Genomic DNA, 18,035 nt, shown 5'->3' with positions numbered 1-18,035 from the left:
TACTAATATTTCTGCAGGCTATTGTACTTGACTTCCAGGAAATTGTGTTATACCTAAGTAGACGTTCCATTTATATGGACCAGCTGTATTCAATTTTTTGTAAAAAAACATAGTTTTGTGAGCTAGTCACAGAATGCGCTAACGCCAAAAATTATATTTTCTACCTAATGTTTTGTTGCTGGCCAAGTTGATGGGTCATAACAGTTGCTATAGCTCACAATAAGTCATTCCATTAATTTGAGTAGGTAAATAATATGTATTCGACAGAAATCAGTAATTTAGATCAGCACAATCTGTCGGTGGCTCACATCAACCCACGACGATTTTGGTAAAAAAACTGGCTACAAATTTAACATGGGGTTGGGGATGGAATGTCTAGTGTTGTATTAATAGTCAAAGACCTAAGCTATTACACTATACGAGCACATTTTCAACAACAAAAATGAATTTATATAAACACCTGATCTGAAACAGTGATTTTTATGCATACTCAAATCATATATATAAGAACATAAATGGCATGGATCATAAAGAAATGACGTCACTGGCCCAAAAGTAAACATGTTTGTGTTAATGTTCAAATAAAAATATAAAAACCGTCCAAACCAGATGTTACGGCTGGAGACATTCGGGTCAGTGACGTCATTTGTCTGAATTTATGATCCTCGCCGTTTCTATTTCAATATTCGTTCCAGACAAAGGAGTTTGAACCAATGGTTGAACCTTACACTCATACAACCCCTTGTATTGCAGTTTAAAAACCCATTTTGGTCAGCTGGACCCAGACAATTTTAATGTGCGTTACTCTCCGTTACATCTATGTTAGCGTGAGGTTTTAGCTTCGGTTCGGAAGTAAGTATTGGTTGGTCTCCATGATAACAAAAAGAATGAGCCCAATGTTTAATCTAGCAACTTAAAATTACTCTATTCACATTTTTGTGAGACACTGATTATAAAAAATGTATTTATTTATAAAAAAATTATGACAATTTTCCTAATTCATAAAACAAAATGGCAGCCATTTATAATGTTGTTTCTGAAATAACTCAAAAACCGTTGATTTTACAGAAATTTACAAATAATATAACTTTTTTAAGGAAATTTAATTACAAATCGATTGTTACCTTAAGATTATACGAATATTAACTGAGATATTGTAGCTTTAGTGATACGTGACCACTGGAGGTTTGTTGCTAGGAGGATTAAACATTAGGTTTGTTGCAGTGAATGCCGAGGCATGCGGTCACGTATCACTAAATCTATCTCAGTTAATATTTGTCCAATCTTAAAAATTAAGGTTTCATTTGATTTGTAATTTAATTCCCTTAAAGAAGATAACCTTGTAAAATTTCTATAAAATCGACGATTTTTGAGTTATTTAAGAAACAACATTATAAATGGCCGCCATTTAGTTTAATGAGTTTAGAAATTTTTTTTTTTAGATTATAATTTTAAGATTAGATTTTAATTGTTTATAATTTGTTGTAGTTTTGCCTAGTTTTTTAAAATATTTGGGCAAAGTTTCAATTTTGTATATTTAACCACTTTTCAGAAAAATTAAAATAACAAGTGAAAAAACAAAATGGTGACTGTGTGAGTAACTATGGACTTCCATACAATTTAAATATGATATTAAGATATATTTCTTACCCAGAAACAATGCTCTAAAATATTTGTAGAGAGTTCCGGGACACCCTGTACACGGAAATTATATAGTTGAAAAATAATAAGCACGAGTTGATTCGTAACAGATCCAGATGTTATGTGAGTAATTCTCAAGGCCAAAAGTGTAACCAATACCACAGTAGTTGCTTAACCGAGACTCAACGCGACAAAGACGAAAACATAAACAAAAACATGAAGAGTTGCCTTCAAAAACGTTCTTCAAAAACATTGAAGAACGTTTTTCTACAACTGCACAACATCGGTTCTATATTTGTAAAAAATGTGGTATATATAACTCAAGGAGGAATAGTTGGCCATAAAAAGTAATTACCATAGGAGGCACTGAGGTACTACACCGCAAGTACACAATTTTAAGCCTATTTTCTGGCACCATGTTATAATTTACTTAGAACATTGCCGATTTGTATGAGTAGGCAGTTCTACAACAGGTATGGACATATATAAAACCAAAACTTACTCTCTTAAATAGATTTCTCATCCTTATGGAACAGCTGAAGCAAATTTTATTGTTAGTTCTGCCCGGTGCACTTTAGAGGTCGTGTTTTGTTTACAATGTTTTTCTTGTTGTTTCAGCCCTTTAAAACCTCGTTTAACCAAATAAACTATATAATCATAAACAAAAACTCGTACCCTAGTTATATAACCAAACAGTAAAGAACAAATCATGACATTAACCCTAAAATAATATAAACCAATTTTTGTCAATACTAACCCCCAGTGTCACCGGACATACACTAGACACGAAAAATGAGCTTAATATTTTTTTGTACCTGAGGTTGGTTAGTCTAAAATGGTATAGACTTCATCTCATTTGAAGCTCGTTTTACGTGTCTAGTTCATGTTCGTGGCACTGGGTGGTAGTGTTGACAAAATCTTGTTTCTGTATAAACTTAATTTAGGGGGGTTTTCACGAGTTGTGCTTTACTGTTTGGTAATACGACTAGGGAAGAGTTATTGTTTATGATTAGATCCTTCTACTTGGTTTAGCGAGAATATACATAAATGAAATTACAAGAAATAAAAATAAATTGCAAACAAAAACACGATCATAGCGGCACCAGACGTTACTGACTAACTATCTTCAACTGATGCATAAGGATGGGAAATCTACTATGTGTGTGTGAGTATGTTTATATTTGGCAATAACAACAAAAGCTCTGTCACAAGCTATAATCACAAGATGAGGTTTACGCAATATGGTCTAGGAATAACTTGAAATTAGTTAACTATCTTGAGGCATTCCACAATTAGCTTCGAAATATTTTGGTCAACTTGTTTTGAAAGTATAAAACCCCTAATGAACGAATTTTGATTGCGCCATGATAATTTTGTTAAAGATATGTGTCTCAAGGTAGTATGACGAGACATGCCGGTGTAGCTGAGTGGATTTGGTGCATTATGATAAACGCAAAACTGCACATTGTTGGATGGTTAGATACAAAATTTCCTTCTGGTCAAGGGCTACATAAGATTTAGATATGACGCTACACATTTTAGGCCACCAATTTTCAACTTGATCGAAGGCAACATCTCATTTGGGTGGATTCAACATTGTCCATAGATAGATGAAATCAGGAAAGTGCATTGTTGGAAAGCGACATTACATATTGTTCGACGCACAATTTATTTCGTCTTGATCTAAGGCAACCTCAGATCTTTCCCTAGGATGAAATCAACATTGTGAATAAATCGACGAAAATATTCACATTGTTGGAAGGAACATTGCATTTCGATCGTAGGCAACATCACACTCGATTTAATTCAACACTGCACATTGATAGATGCAATTGTTAAATACATTGTTGGACATTTCAGGGTTTATTGATCGAGTTTTGCACACCGTGTGACCGTTCAAACGTAACATTCCTAATTCATCAATGTGACATTGCATAATTGATCTTTGTTGTTACTTAGATTTCAAAGTTGTATATCTTGACTTAATTATTACCAACAATAAAGTGTGTAAAGATATTAACTTCTACCCACACAAGAGCTCTTTAACAATACTTTAACACACAACATCAATATTTAATCCCTACCCTTCTTTCTCACATATTTTATTTTTCCTGAAACCCCCAGACTCCACTCAAATTTCACACTACTTTAGCTTCCACTTAGTGTAAACATGGTTTGACCTTGACACCCGTGTTGTGACTGTTGGTCTCGGATGACGGAAGTCTAAGGTAGAGGAGAGTAGAGAGGGAACCGTCCCTCCACACGACACGAGTATCCGTCTGAGAGCTGAGGAGAGCGCGCTGACCTCAGTGGTTCAGTTCAGTCCGGAGTGCGCGCCGCGCTGACTGCTAAGTGCTGAGTACAGACACGTCACTCACACGGTGACGTTGACGTTTAACGTCAGCTGTTGTACAACCCGCCACCCTACACAGGTATGTTGACAATTTTGTTATGAATATCTTTAGAGAGTTTTGTGGATGAAATTTGTCTGGAATGTGCTCAACGGTTTAACGGGTGTACGTGTGTTGAAGTGGGCTATATCGTAATTTTCATCAATATAAACAAATTCCAATAGTTTCTATTCAATAGCTTTTCTGCAAACACCAACTTAAAACACATGTTATAACACAGCAGAAGATGACTATGAGGTATAATAATTCTTATACATTTTTTGTTTAAGCTTAGAATAGTTTTTATCCTAAAACACTACTGTACCCATAGACTGATTATACATCTTTATATTTGCCGTACGCATATTTTAGGCCATTCTCAAGAATAACCGTTTGGAATTTCCTAAGTGTAGGCCTAAGGTATTTCCAAGTATTTCCTAAGTCGAACTGATATCAACAAGAAATGTATAGAGAAACAAGTCATAAACTAATCGTACATCTTCATCTCTGCAGTACGTCTTATGCAAACTACCCTCGGGAATTAAATAGTTTATCACTCCTTGTAGTTCCTAGACGCCAGAGTAGACCAGAGTATTATTTCCTAAATTGATGACTTAACAGACTTCATTACTGGATTAAATTAACGCTCGTACTAACTTAAAAATCAAACGAATTCATAGATAATTTGAATTTAAAAGTGTTTTAATAGGATCATAATATTGCAATCGTGTCATATACATTTTAATCGCAAGCTCTTGCAAATCAATTACGTAACATTGTAATCAATATAATTACAAAATCAATGTCCTATGTCCTGTGTCAGTCCTCTGACACATTATTGTTTTTAACTTGACAAGTGCGCAGAAAAGTTGACCTAGTACCGAGTGAAATTATGCTTGGTGAAATATTTAGCTGAATCAATAAATCGTCTGGTTTGCAATAGTAATGCTCTTGGCAGAAAACAATCGTTTTTGTGACATCTAGATATTTTCTATGGGTCTATTGCTCTATCGGTACTTTGATATTCAGAATTTATGACAAAATCGTTATGCGTACGCATATAGAAATAGTTTGGTTCTTCATTCAACGTTGACGTTTTTATCACTGTTTTCAACATCTAAGTTGTTGGGTGTACAGTATTTAAAACTGATTGATACTATAAATCACTGGGGAAATTTCCCAACATGGTTACCAATCAATATGCCATTACAACGTTTCGTGATCTGGAATGTCACTTCTTCAGGTGAGAAAAAGTGTAGTTTTTAATGTTTCGAAACTAGACCCAGCTGTCCTTGGTCATTGAGATTTTCGTAAGTAACGATTTTGGGTAAAAAAAACCTTAGTTTAGCTAGTAACAAAGCTATATAGATTATCTAACTTTCTACATTCACACAGCCATTGAATATCCCTTATATTCAGTTTTGAAATATGTACGCAAGCTACGTTGCTGTCTTAACCGTTGTTGAGTGATAATAGGTGGGGAAATAGTACCAAGAACATAACAAGATTAGTTACAAACTCTGCCGTAGGTGCAACTAACTTATAAACAACCTCTCTGAAAATTCTGCATAAGTTGTAAAATGTTGTTGTGTATATAAGAGCTGCGTTATGCGACCGCAATGGCTTCTAAAACAACAACTTGAACCAACCCAACAATGAACTTTTAGGAAATAACTTGCGCTTGGTAGTTACGGGTGTTTTCCAAGTAATTTTACACAACACATTCTTACGAAGCTAATTTCGCAAAACGCTATAGTTATTTGTGCTAGCTCGCAAAATAATGTGTTGCTCTCTTAGAAATACTTAACCGCCGAGCCTTAGGTACAAGTGTAGCCTAGATGTTCTTAGTGTAACATAGATGAAATATATTAGGCCTACTACCTTTAACCTATGCTTCCACCTAGCTAAATATATGTAAAGGTTATACGTTCATTGTATATTAAATGACATACCACACATTATATCGCAAAGTGGCAAAATCTATTATATTATTAAAGTGATACAATTAAATTTTATGTAAACTGTTAAGGCCATTTACCAAATAAAAATATAGGCATATGTCAAGCTTAGAGTGTGTAGATTTGCCGAAAAGTATTGATATGGATGAATTTCCTAAGGGCTCTGCCCCACAGGCTGATTTCCAAAGGGCTACGCCTGGCATGCTTCCAAAGTTTAATTTAATTTAGTTAATGGAACAGCTGGTCAGTACAATGAACTGGTGTTTGTTTATTTACTCGAAAAAGTAGATTTAGGAGGGTTATGTTTGGTTTTTAAAGAAAGGTTGTATACGTTTTGTAAAGTATTGCTCAAAGTTTCATTTTGTAATTTATATAGTAAGCTACATGTAAAGAGGCTTGACTAAAGTTGAAGAATTATGGTACAGTAAAACATGTCATTCGTGAAGCATCAATATGAAGAAATTGATGCTGTTGCTACACTAAGGTATGTTGTCATATACTTTTGAATCTATTAACATAAAAAGTAGGAGTTTGAAAGTAAGTAGGTTTACACTTTTAAATCAGTTTATATTTTCAAACTAAATCATAGACTTGCCGTATTTTAAAGCACACATCAGAATTACTTTAATAGCTCTTTAGGTCACATTTTCTTCCCGTTGCCAAGCACGGTTATAGCAGCTTGTTAAATTTTACAACAGTGCAAAACATAAGAATCTCTGATCAAAAACGCGAGCCATATGCTAAACATGTTCAACAACTCTACTATCGATTTGAGGTGCGATACTAAACATTGTACAAACATTACTATGGATAAACTGAGCTGATTTTATTTACTTAGCTTCAGCTTATCGACTCCATTCCATGTGCTCGTTGCTTCATTCAGATTGCTTTGCTCATTAGACTACTTTCCTAGATTGAACCACAGACAAGGGAAACAAACTTTTATTTCCTTAGTCAATGATTGAACATACTCCCTTTTAGATTCGTTATCTACGGATCAGCTAAAATCAAAATCAGTTTTAAAGTACTTTTTCAAAATCCGAGATATATTTGATAAGGGTGAAAACGATTATTTTACATCATATATCTATTATTTGCATTGCGAGCCCTATTATTCTCATTGCGTGCGCGATCTCTTCGAGGCATCTTAGAAAAATTACAAATACTAAAGAAACATAATATGAAAACACAAAATCTAACGTAAGTCATTTTCTTCTTTAATTTTTAAACAAATAACATAACAATATTTTACTTGAATCCCCTAAAACACAAAAAAAAACATAGGTAGACCTACTATGAAATCACAAAATCCTATCACAACATCTAACGTAAGTCATTTTCTTCTTTACATTTTATACAAATAACATTACAGCATTTTACTTGAATTCATTGAAACATCACCAACAATAGATAACCCTATTTTCGTATGGATGTAAACAAAATTGCATTATGGCCATCTGTTTTGATGTAAACAAATGTAAACTTGAAAAGTTCAGATGGTTGACAACAGAATTCAGCACACACTATGAAATTTTAAAAGCCTATAGGACAAAGGGATTTCACGGGATGTCACTCAAACCCGCAAAAGGCACATCTAGAGGATAAGAGCTTTGAATTTATGCCAAATACGCCTATAAAAATAAATATTTAGGTGTTAATTTAATTTGCTGCATCCAAAAATCCAACAAATTCTTTGAATAATGTAGATACTTAAGTCCGTTTTGATGTTAACGATTACTTTTCTAGCAACTTTATAAACTATTCATCAAAACATAATATATTTCCATTCACCTATTTAAGAAGTATTTCCTGTCCTCTGGTGTTATATCTAGCGAGTTATCAAAACAGTTAATGAACATTGAAGAGGAACGTTTAGTGGACATCAGCTGATTCAAAGCCACCCGCGACCGGTCAAGTCGCAAGCACGGAAAACCCAAATTACAGATTTCAACATGTGTTCCTTGCTGGTTCCATAAGCAGCTAAAAACAGCCTAGTGCATTCTTAACCTCCGTATGAATTCACTTCTTCACAAGACGTTCGAGTGAATAATTATTTATTGAGACAGAGACAAAATGCTGCGTATTCCAATATTTATGTGGTTCTGACATAAAAAAACTTCTGACTTAAGTCAGGGTCGAACCGGTAGGTGGCGTCCCCATCTCAATGATTGCTGATTGATAATAATTACCTTATGCCTCATAGTTTGGTGAGTATTTAAATACCCGACACAAACAATAACAATGAATACTGATGCACCAGAAATTAAGTTTTGTTTTCTTATTGAAATATGAGGTCAAAACCGATAATAGACTGTATTTACTATTGTAGAGGTCCTGGCTAGTTACACATTTTATGTTTAACCTAGAATATTTGTTGCACGCGCAACCTCACAACAAAGAGATGTAATGACATGTTATTCGCTTTCGCAACAATGTTCTAATAAACTCGGACATTTTTAAGAACGAAACACCAATAGATACTTATTCAAGAACTTTTGTGTATTATTATGAACATGTTAACATGCAAATTACTTCTAATATAACATCATTTACATGTTTCATACGCTTCAGCTCGAAGTGTTTTGATCGCTACAAATTATCGGGTTATTCATTAAGTGACGATGTTTTAAAATGATTGCACGTTTCTTCTCCAAGTGGTTAGCCTTGAACAACAATGTAACAGCTGATTATACAGAATAGTGTAAATATGAATTGCACTTTTAAACTAGAATTTGTCCAATTTTAATGCAAGAATTAATCAAGGCATAAATAGGAACATACCATTATTAGACAATAGCATGATTCAACTAACTCCCTTATAGCATAACCTTCCTTATAGATCAGTTTTAAATGTTTTATACCCGGATTGTTTCTTGTTATTTATCCACCTTTTGAAACAAGAATATACGATGTTTATAAGCTCGAGCACCCCTCTGTTTATAAAGAATGATAACCGAGAACTCATTTATTGGTTAGATATGAGTCGACAAAATTGATTCCATTGGTTGATTCCATGTTTTTTTATCCACCTTTTAAAACAAGAAGATCCGATGTTTATAAGCTGGAGCACCCCTCTGTTTATAAAGAATGATAACCGAGAACTCATTTATTGGTTAGATATGAGTCGACAAAATTGATTCCATTGGTTTTTAATTGATCTTCCATCCATCGAATTTTCCTGGAAAACATAAATACATTTTGTGGTCTTGAAAAGAATGACTTTGATTAAAAAGTCAACGTTTCAAAGTTTTAGGGTTTAGTCATCAGTTAACTAATCATCTTATGTAGTAAACCTATTAAAACACTTTTGAAGACTCAAATCATGCCGTGTTGTCTTGACGTCATAAGTTTCCGATGACTTAACAAAGAAAACAGGATGTTTCCAAATCTTCAAGGACGCAAACGATAAAATAGGACGCAATTTGCACAGTTTCCTAATACATGGAAAGGGGTGTTATTTTAACAATCGGATATTTTCAAGGGTTCTCTTTTAGTTTCGAAGAGTAAATTACTTGTTTTCTGTGATTGAACTAAGTAATTTGTTATTCAATGGTTACAGTAACACTGGCTAGAATGTTAACATGGGAATTAAATATTTAATCCACAGTGTGTGTATACTTGACGGTCGTAGTCTAATTATTTTTTTGAGTGATGATTTGCGTTGTGAATCTGTTTTATGATTGTAGATATATCTTATGAGGAGTATAATATTTAGTTCTACAACTTTTCAGTTACAATTGAGTGCTCAAAATTTTGCTCCTACTGAGGAGCACTATACATGTATACACTATTACAAGTATAGTTTTCTACAGTTCTACAGGTTCCAAAGTTGGTTAAATAACAAGAAACAAAGAAAACTCCCTATTCATAAACCGGAGAGAGAAAACCCTCTATAAATATCCTCAAGCCGATCTAGCCCATAAGATTGTCAGATTAATCTATAAGGGGTTATGTGTAATCTATTACGACAGTTTCCATATGCTCTTATAGCCCATGTTGATCTGGTTGTAACAAAGACTTAAGATGGTTTTCTCAATTTCTCAAGACTATCATTGGCATACATAACTAATGACACTTCTTGTGTGAATTACATTTACCGTCGTGTGCCGAGAGAATAGCAGCACTTGCGTAATCGCTACCACAATGAAATTGCCGCGGTTTTATAATAACATAATACGATAAACACAACATCTGTTATTGTACGTCATGGTTAAATTCTTCGTGAGAAATTGCTAGTTTTGAAATCGATACCGTATATTTACTATAGCAAGTTAAAAGTGGTTTTTGTGTTCTTGATCTTGAGCTTTGAGGATTATTGTTTAGACGATGTTGTATTGACAAATGTTTTATTTACCAAAGCATGAAATTTCAAGACTTATAAGAGGGTTTTTATCATTGCCATTATAATAAAATATTATAATATCACATCGAGACAAGCACACACAATGTTGTATACAGCCTGGAATCGAAAGATGATTGTGAAATCATGTGAAATGTCACATGTAGCATTGTTACTGACTAAGATCAGCTGATTCTTTAGACATGGCCATTAAAAGCCAAATGATCAAAAACAGCTGCTGGATCCAGTTTCGAACCACCAAAAAGCTACAACAGACTTTTCTCAGGATATAACCGACTTCTTCTGATTTCTTATGATTATTAAGCCAGAACTAAAACTTAAACCACTCTACCAGTCAATGTCATAATACATTGATAAGTATACCATTAATAGCTATACAACATTATTAAATTTAATAAATCCTTAAAGTGTGTAATCAAATGCTTTGGCTTTTGTAAATAGGTTATAAAAGTTATACTCCAAATAATGCAGTAGAACTGTAACTTAGTTTTTGAAACTTTTATAAATTGTTTTAATTTAAACACCGATATTTTGAGTAGTACCAGCAAAGAATAATCAAAATCTCAAAACCAAGAGTCGAAAAATATTCATGAGTCCACTCTAAAGCAAAAATCCTAATTTCACACTGTTAAAACGTTTACCCTTTTAAAACCTTAGAATTTCAATGACATGGCTGAGGTTAACATCACACATTTTCCTGGATTCCAAAGCCCACATAAAATGAGACGGTCGGTGATAGAAGACATTTTAGAAATGATTTTCCCAGACATTTAGAACCTTCTTGATATGCAGATCCAGTGAACTCATCAATACGGAGAGCGAGTAAAATTTGCACAATCAAGAACAAAGTTACGAAATTATTAATCGGAACGGTGTAATTTTCACATAAAACTTGACTTAATGGCTTCTCTGCCTGGACTCATGCTCTGGGGAAGTGGTTACGAACTATTTTTACAAAAACTCCAAGGTCTGCGAGGTCCTTCGTGAGGAGTAGCACGCATCCTTTACCTCGCTCTGGGCGGAGGACCTTTAATGGGACCGACAACCTGCTGTCAGCCCTGGACTGGTGGTTCTGTAACTGGTTCCCTCGACAGCCAAGGTCAGTTATATAATGAAAAAATAAGTCGAGTCAGTTATTTATAAGTTATTATAGTGTGGCTTGATCTCAGCGAGTTGGCTGTAGCTGGGCAACTAAGTGGGTATTTTCGCATACATATCAGAAGGTCGCTGGTTCGGAAAATCAGTAGCTTTTTGATGTTTCAAAACTTTACCCAATAGTCCTTGGTCATTGAGATTTAAAATCGTTATGGTTAATACACATCTGATCTTTGTCAGTAACAAACCAACAGATCACTTTTTCTCCATTTTTCACTCACTCTGCTTTCATAATAATTAGCTTTGAATATACGCACTTTCATGTGTGTCGTTGTTTTATAAAGAGTGCGGTGTTCTTATGGAACAATTGGTGTCAAATCTCCACTTCCGAGAACACAATTGTATGGTTAAACTTTGAAGACAACGGAGATCCTGGATATATAATGGACCTCGCCGATCAGTTCGTGAACTTTACTATAGGCCATGTTGCTGTTTAATTGTGAATAAATATATTTGAATTCGAAACTAAATCTTCAAATGGATTAGATGGGGTGGTTCCCGTCTTTTAAAACTTCATTATATAATTCAAACACACCCTCTTATAAGTGCATAATCCTTATGGTTCCTTATTTGTAAGCCTACTCGTTGTTGTCTCGTGCAAATGTCCACTTTTGTATACAATATGTGCCCGTGTCACGCATTTAAACTTTTGACAACCTTCTCGAAGCGACAGATTTATTAGTGTTCATGTACAAGATCTGAAGTTGAGGACTTAATCATCGAAACGCGTCATCCATAAGGATTACACAGGAACATTTTGGCAGTAGTCAGGTAACTTGATACCTTTTATACTTGTGGTTCAGCCAAAAATATTAAAGCTATGTCTCTGACCTGTATATAACTCGTATTTCTTGTTTTTCAGTAACTATAAAGTTGTAAACCATTACGCCTTCCCTTTGCATTATATTACCTTTTTATGACTTGATATGGTAATTAAAGCACACATTGTAAACTATTCTAAAATAAAATATAATCGTGCATTATATTTAATAACCATCCGTAAAACACACTTAAAAACTGACTTCATATTTTCCCATGAGTGTTTAAAAGACATTTTCCTAACTATTAAACTTTACTTGCTGGAAATATGTGTACAGTGTCAGCCATATTTAATCCACCAAGATCCAACCAGATTATTTACGAAAAGATGTATGACAACACTCTTCTTCTAAAGCTAAAACTGGAAGTCCCACTCAACTTGTGAGGAAACGATTTTTTAAATCGTTCTACAGACTATGACTTTACTATGCCAACCTTTCAGACATAAACCGCTGAATTCTCGACAAACGACAAGGACTTTCCGCGGACGAGGCGACTTAGGACGAACCGGAACTATAAAACTCGAGTTCAAGGTTAACAACTTTAAGTATTTTAAATAAAGTTTATCTTAGATAATCAACCTCCTCGTCTTAATGGGATTCTAGCTCCAGAACCTCGACTATGTTCTGATAAGTTATTTTAATCGGATCTACAACTAAATCTATCTGTATATTCGATGAGTGGAAAATTTCAGTCCTGTAGTTCAATATCTTTTACGAAAGATATACTTTAACATACAATCGTTATTCGATTAGTCAAAGATACAATCCATGGATATTAGAACATAAACTGTATGGATTATAAACATAAACAAATTACGTTACTGATACACGTCATACACGTCTTATTGCTTTTTATAGAGCTGTCAAAAACGTCCCGACCAGCTGTACGGTTACTATGTAGTATAAATAATCAGGCCAGGAACGTAATTTGTTTATGTGTATCATCCATACCACGATTACTAGAAAAATACCGGTATGGATCATAAACATAAACAAATGACGTTTTTGGCCCGAATTCTATATTAATAGCATTGAACATAATGTTTTGGCAGTTCCATTTAAACAATGTTAAATCATGTTTATTTTCGGGCCAAAAACGTCATTTGTTTATGTTTATGATCTATACCGGTATTTTTCTAGTATTCGTGATCCATACCGTTTCTGTTCTAATATTCGTTGTACAATCAATACAGATTGATATCCAAACATTTTGAAATCCGTGTGCATAAAACCATCCCAAAACTCAGTACCAACATTTTTTTTCATCCGTCGCAATTAAATGGAACTGATACCAACGCGTCTAACTCTAGTACAGATCACTGCGGAAATTTAATAAGAAACAAGTTGTTTGATAATTAGACCCATCAGGTCACTATTTGGTGGTGGTGGCCCTGAAAAAGTGAAAGTCGAGAAGGCACAGCACGAAACGCTAGCCATCGTTTACATAACTGTCGGGGATTTTGTTGAATCATTCAATGCTGATTCTGGTATGTCCCGATTTGCCCATTCCGAGCGGCAAGAGAATGGTAGATGATGTACATATACGTACATGAACGTCGGATTGTAGGTTTCACGTTCACTGCAGTTAATGTAAAACAAGGAGACCTGTGCGTAAATTGGGTTTTATCGGGTTCATAACTTAATTACAAGGTAAAAATAATAATGCAGCACCCTTGTACTTTTCAAAGATCTAGATCTACACCATAAATACTGAAGTGATAAACCTACCTCGGCGGCCAACGTCTCTCAATCAGTCAATCTTCACATTCAGTGCTACTTCCAGTTGCATCCCTGGCTCAGTACACTGCATTGCCGAATGCCGATGGATCACGATAAACATAAAAAATTACGATTTTGGTCCGAAACCTAAACTAATCCTATACTAATAGCATTAATTAACATATGATTTTGTTTACTTTCGGGCCAAAAATGTAATTTATTTATGTTTATGGTCCATACCGGGTCTTTTGAAGTATTCGAGGATAGTACCATAGATTAATAAAGCAACAATGTAAATAGGAATGTCTACGCTTTAATCTATAGTAGTATATATCTAAACATATAGTCAGGCTTACGGAAGCAAAACCATTATCAACTGTGATACACATATCGAAAATTGACAACAATGCAACAGCTGGTGGAACAACAATGGTTTCAGACGATTGGCGTCTTCCAATTTAGGTGTACAAATAAGAAGTGAACGTGTAACAGTGTTCTTGTTTATTGGTGAAGCCATTATGGCTAATCGGTTTGTCCTCAGTTTCTGGGTGACTACTGTAGGTGTTGTACTCGGGGCATGAACGGTGGCCAAGGACACATTTAGTTAACCAATTTTCACCTAAACATTTCACTGATTATGGGCACACATGGTTATATTTTTACTGGTTTTATGGAACATCCCCTACAACTCTTAATCTGGACTAGGCATATGAAAAAGAACTAGACTTTCAATCTTAATGTTTTGTTGTTAGTTTTAGAATAAAAATAGTCGTATTTCAGTGCGTTGCTGCCAATTGCTGACTTTTAAACGAAGTTAATCTGAAAGAACAGCTTATTGTAAGCTATAGCTAATATATATTTTACTAGGGGTCCATAGCATCAAATGCTGCTTTTCAATAATGTATACGAATATACACACTATAGTATGAATATTAATACTATGAATATTCAGAGTATTAATATTATTATGAATATTAAATACACACTTTTTACACATTTGCAATAATATCAACTAGTTTACCTGTTGCTCGAATTCGAGCAATTGCGAACTATTACAGGCGTTATTTTAAAACGAATGACAGTCATAATTTCCGATGACTTTAAAAGAGTCGACTCAAAGATTATGGAAACACTCATGATGTACATAACAGTTCGATATCATCAACATTTCTTGTAAATATCTTATAATTTTTCAAAAGCTGATATTGTATTTTAGCGTTTTATACAAATGTTTCCCACTCATTGCCGCATTAGGTTGTCCATAATAACGATTATAAACATTCTAATAAAACAGTAGCCTATTTCTTTTTCTTCTACTTGGTGGTGTTCTATGACTTTCCAAGGTGTTTCTGTAGTTTGCAAATCGGTTCTGTCAATGATTGCGCAAGAAATAATACCCAGCTGATCATAATGTAAACAAATAAGGATCCCCTTTCACTTCATGAGGATAACATGGAAACTTTAAAAGCCACTGGGGCAGAGCCCAAGAGACATTTTATCAAAAATGTATGGTCAGTTTGCAAATCTATTTCACACCTAGACGCACATTTTGGTATATAATATGTGGGGTTAAATCTTAAAGCAAAAAGCCTTATTGTTCACAAAGTATGTAGGCCTAGCGTATTATTAATATAGATTTCATGTCAACTATCATGGCATTAACTCACTTCGTCAGTGGCGCAGTCAACTATTTTCTATATAAATATAATAATTGGCTATAGATGGTCCATATAGATCGTATGTCTACTAAGGTATCTCGTTGTGTACACCAAACATAGCCCCTATAGACTTACACCCTTTGGGGCAGCTGAAGACTGGTTTATTATATGTTTCCTACTTGGTTTTAAAAGTGGGTGTCTTTATTTATTGATCCTTTGTTTTTTATGTTGTATTTAATAATGCATTAAAAACATGGAAGACAAATTTATTTGTAAACCATTGCTTGTCCTTTCGTGTAACCCAAAAGTAAAAACACAAATTATAAAATTTACCCTAAACAAAAGATAATAATTTTGTTAACATCACCGGATTCAAACGAAGAAAAGTGAAACGCCTATCGAACGAGCTTAAAATATTTTGAAACCCTATGGAAATTTCACTTGCACTATTCAAATGCAATGGTTAAATGTACTTTTGTTTGTCGATGAGTTAATTATGGTTTCATCCATTTTTAGGTTGTAATACAAATATTCAAATATTCATTTGGTATTATATCCGTTAGAAAGTGAAAGTGTCTCAAACTTAGCAAATTTTATTCACATAACAAAAAAATTCAAATAATTTTACAAACTCAAATTCAAGTAAAAATATTATTAACTTATCAAAACAATTTCCCGGGAGTCCATAGTCCATTCGAATGACAATTATTGATGTAGATGTTACTTTCACAATATCTGAGTCTCATTCGGTGATTTAAACCTCATTAAGTGACCAAGAGTTATTTAAAGAGACTTGGGAAAGCTCAACTCAATGACAACACTCTGTAATGATTTCGAATATTATAAAACTATCACTTTTATGGCTTACTTATTTGCCTCATTTAAAAAGAAGTTTAAGCTTACAGGCTAATATTACAATGTTAGTAGGTGACAAAAAATCTTTAGAATAAAATAAAGGCCAATAAATATTCATCAATCAAACTCAATCAACAAAAGACCTCCAGTGGAATTAAACAGGCCAGTTGTATTATTATGTAAGTAAAATTTAAGATAGTAGAAATACTAATTCCGGTTAATTTGTACAATTAAGAGATGATTATTTATGTCTTTTAACGAGGTTACCATATTATTACAAGGTTGTGACCTAAATAGCACGACAATTGTTGTTTATGTATTGGTAAATAGAATAATTTTAATGTTTCAGGAGATTTTAAGTTGTCAAATATATAAAGAGTAGTCCTGATAACAGTCATTTAGGCTACTATAATAGGGTCCAACATTAGCTGATTGTTGTAAATGATTAAATAAGAAGACGGTTAAAATTATGTCAGTTATAAGACAAATAATAAGATATAAGGTATAACCTTCAGTAATACCTTCAGTAGAGTTTTAAGTTTTTTCTCGTACAATTTTGTGTACATGTTTCGGAGATTTTCACCACTATTAAAATGTAACATAAAACAATTTGTCAAAGTTTGGACATAAGATACGTAAGTAAAATAATATTAGTGGACGACAAAAGGAAGTCTCATGGATGTATTCTACAGACCCGAAGGAAAACAATAACCTATTATGAAATGACATTAATTTTCCGAGATATCGATTAGAGATTACATTCAATACCTATCATAAGCGATGTCATAACTGCAGTAGGTACATCTGTTTGTGGTTCAGTACCTATTGGGACGTCGCGCCGCGCCGCAAGGACCTCTCTGACTTCCTTCTTTCATACATCATCGAATATCATTGACCTTTCAAGTTGGAGGTCGGATAATGGTGCTGCGTGGGTATCTTGCGACACTTTGTCGATGATTCCAGCTGATTGTAAGAACTAATCTTCCAGCTGATTGTACGAACTAATATTCTTCCAGCTGATTGTACGAACTAATCTTCCAGCTGATTGTAAGATAAGAACTAATATTCCAGCTGATTGTACGAACTTATCATCCAGCTGATTGTACGATAAGAACTAATATTCCAGCTGATTGTACGAACTAATCTTCCAGCTGATTGTAAGATAAGAACTAATATTCCAGCTGATTGTACGAACTTATCATCCAGCTGATTGTACGATAAGAACTAATATTCCAGCTGATTGTACGAACTTATCTTCCAGCTGATTGTACGATAAGAACTAATATTCCAGCTGATTGTACGAACTTATCTTCCAGCTGATTGTACGAACTAATCTTCCAGCTGATTGTACAAACTTACTTCCAGCTGATTCATCAAACTAATCTACCGAAGACTGCACGTAATAACCTTTATGCTACTAGCTCATCCTCCACCGAATTGTTTGAACATGTTTTACTCTTATGATAATTAGAACTAAT

At 34.0% G+C, this 18,035-nt stretch overlaps 1 protein-coding gene across 1 annotated transcript in view; it reads left to right on the top strand.

Moving 5' to 3' along the window:
- Window positions 1-3,921: 3,921 nt before the first annotated feature.
- Window positions 3,922-18,035, top strand: part of LOC128995135 (ABC transporter G family member 23-like) — a 56,479-nt gene continuing 42,365 nt past the window's right edge. Inside the window, exon 1 of the mRNA XM_054420046.1 lies at window positions 3,922-4,073. The gene's annotated coding sequence lies outside the window, so the exon portion shown is untranslated. The remainder of the gene's footprint in view (window positions 4,074-18,035) is intronic.

The sequence above is a fragment of the Macrosteles quadrilineatus genome, unplaced genomic scaffold (assembly GCF_028750875.1).
Source record: "Macrosteles quadrilineatus isolate MER2022 unplaced genomic scaffold, UCM_ALF_1.0 Scaffold_5__1_contigs__length_97177068, whole genome shotgun sequence".
NCBI classification, from domain to species: Eukaryota; Metazoa; Arthropoda; class Insecta; order Hemiptera; family Cicadellidae; genus Macrosteles; species Macrosteles quadrilineatus.
The sequence above is the reverse complement of the archived record's forward strand: the minus strand, read 5'-3'. Positions and strand labels throughout refer to the sequence as shown.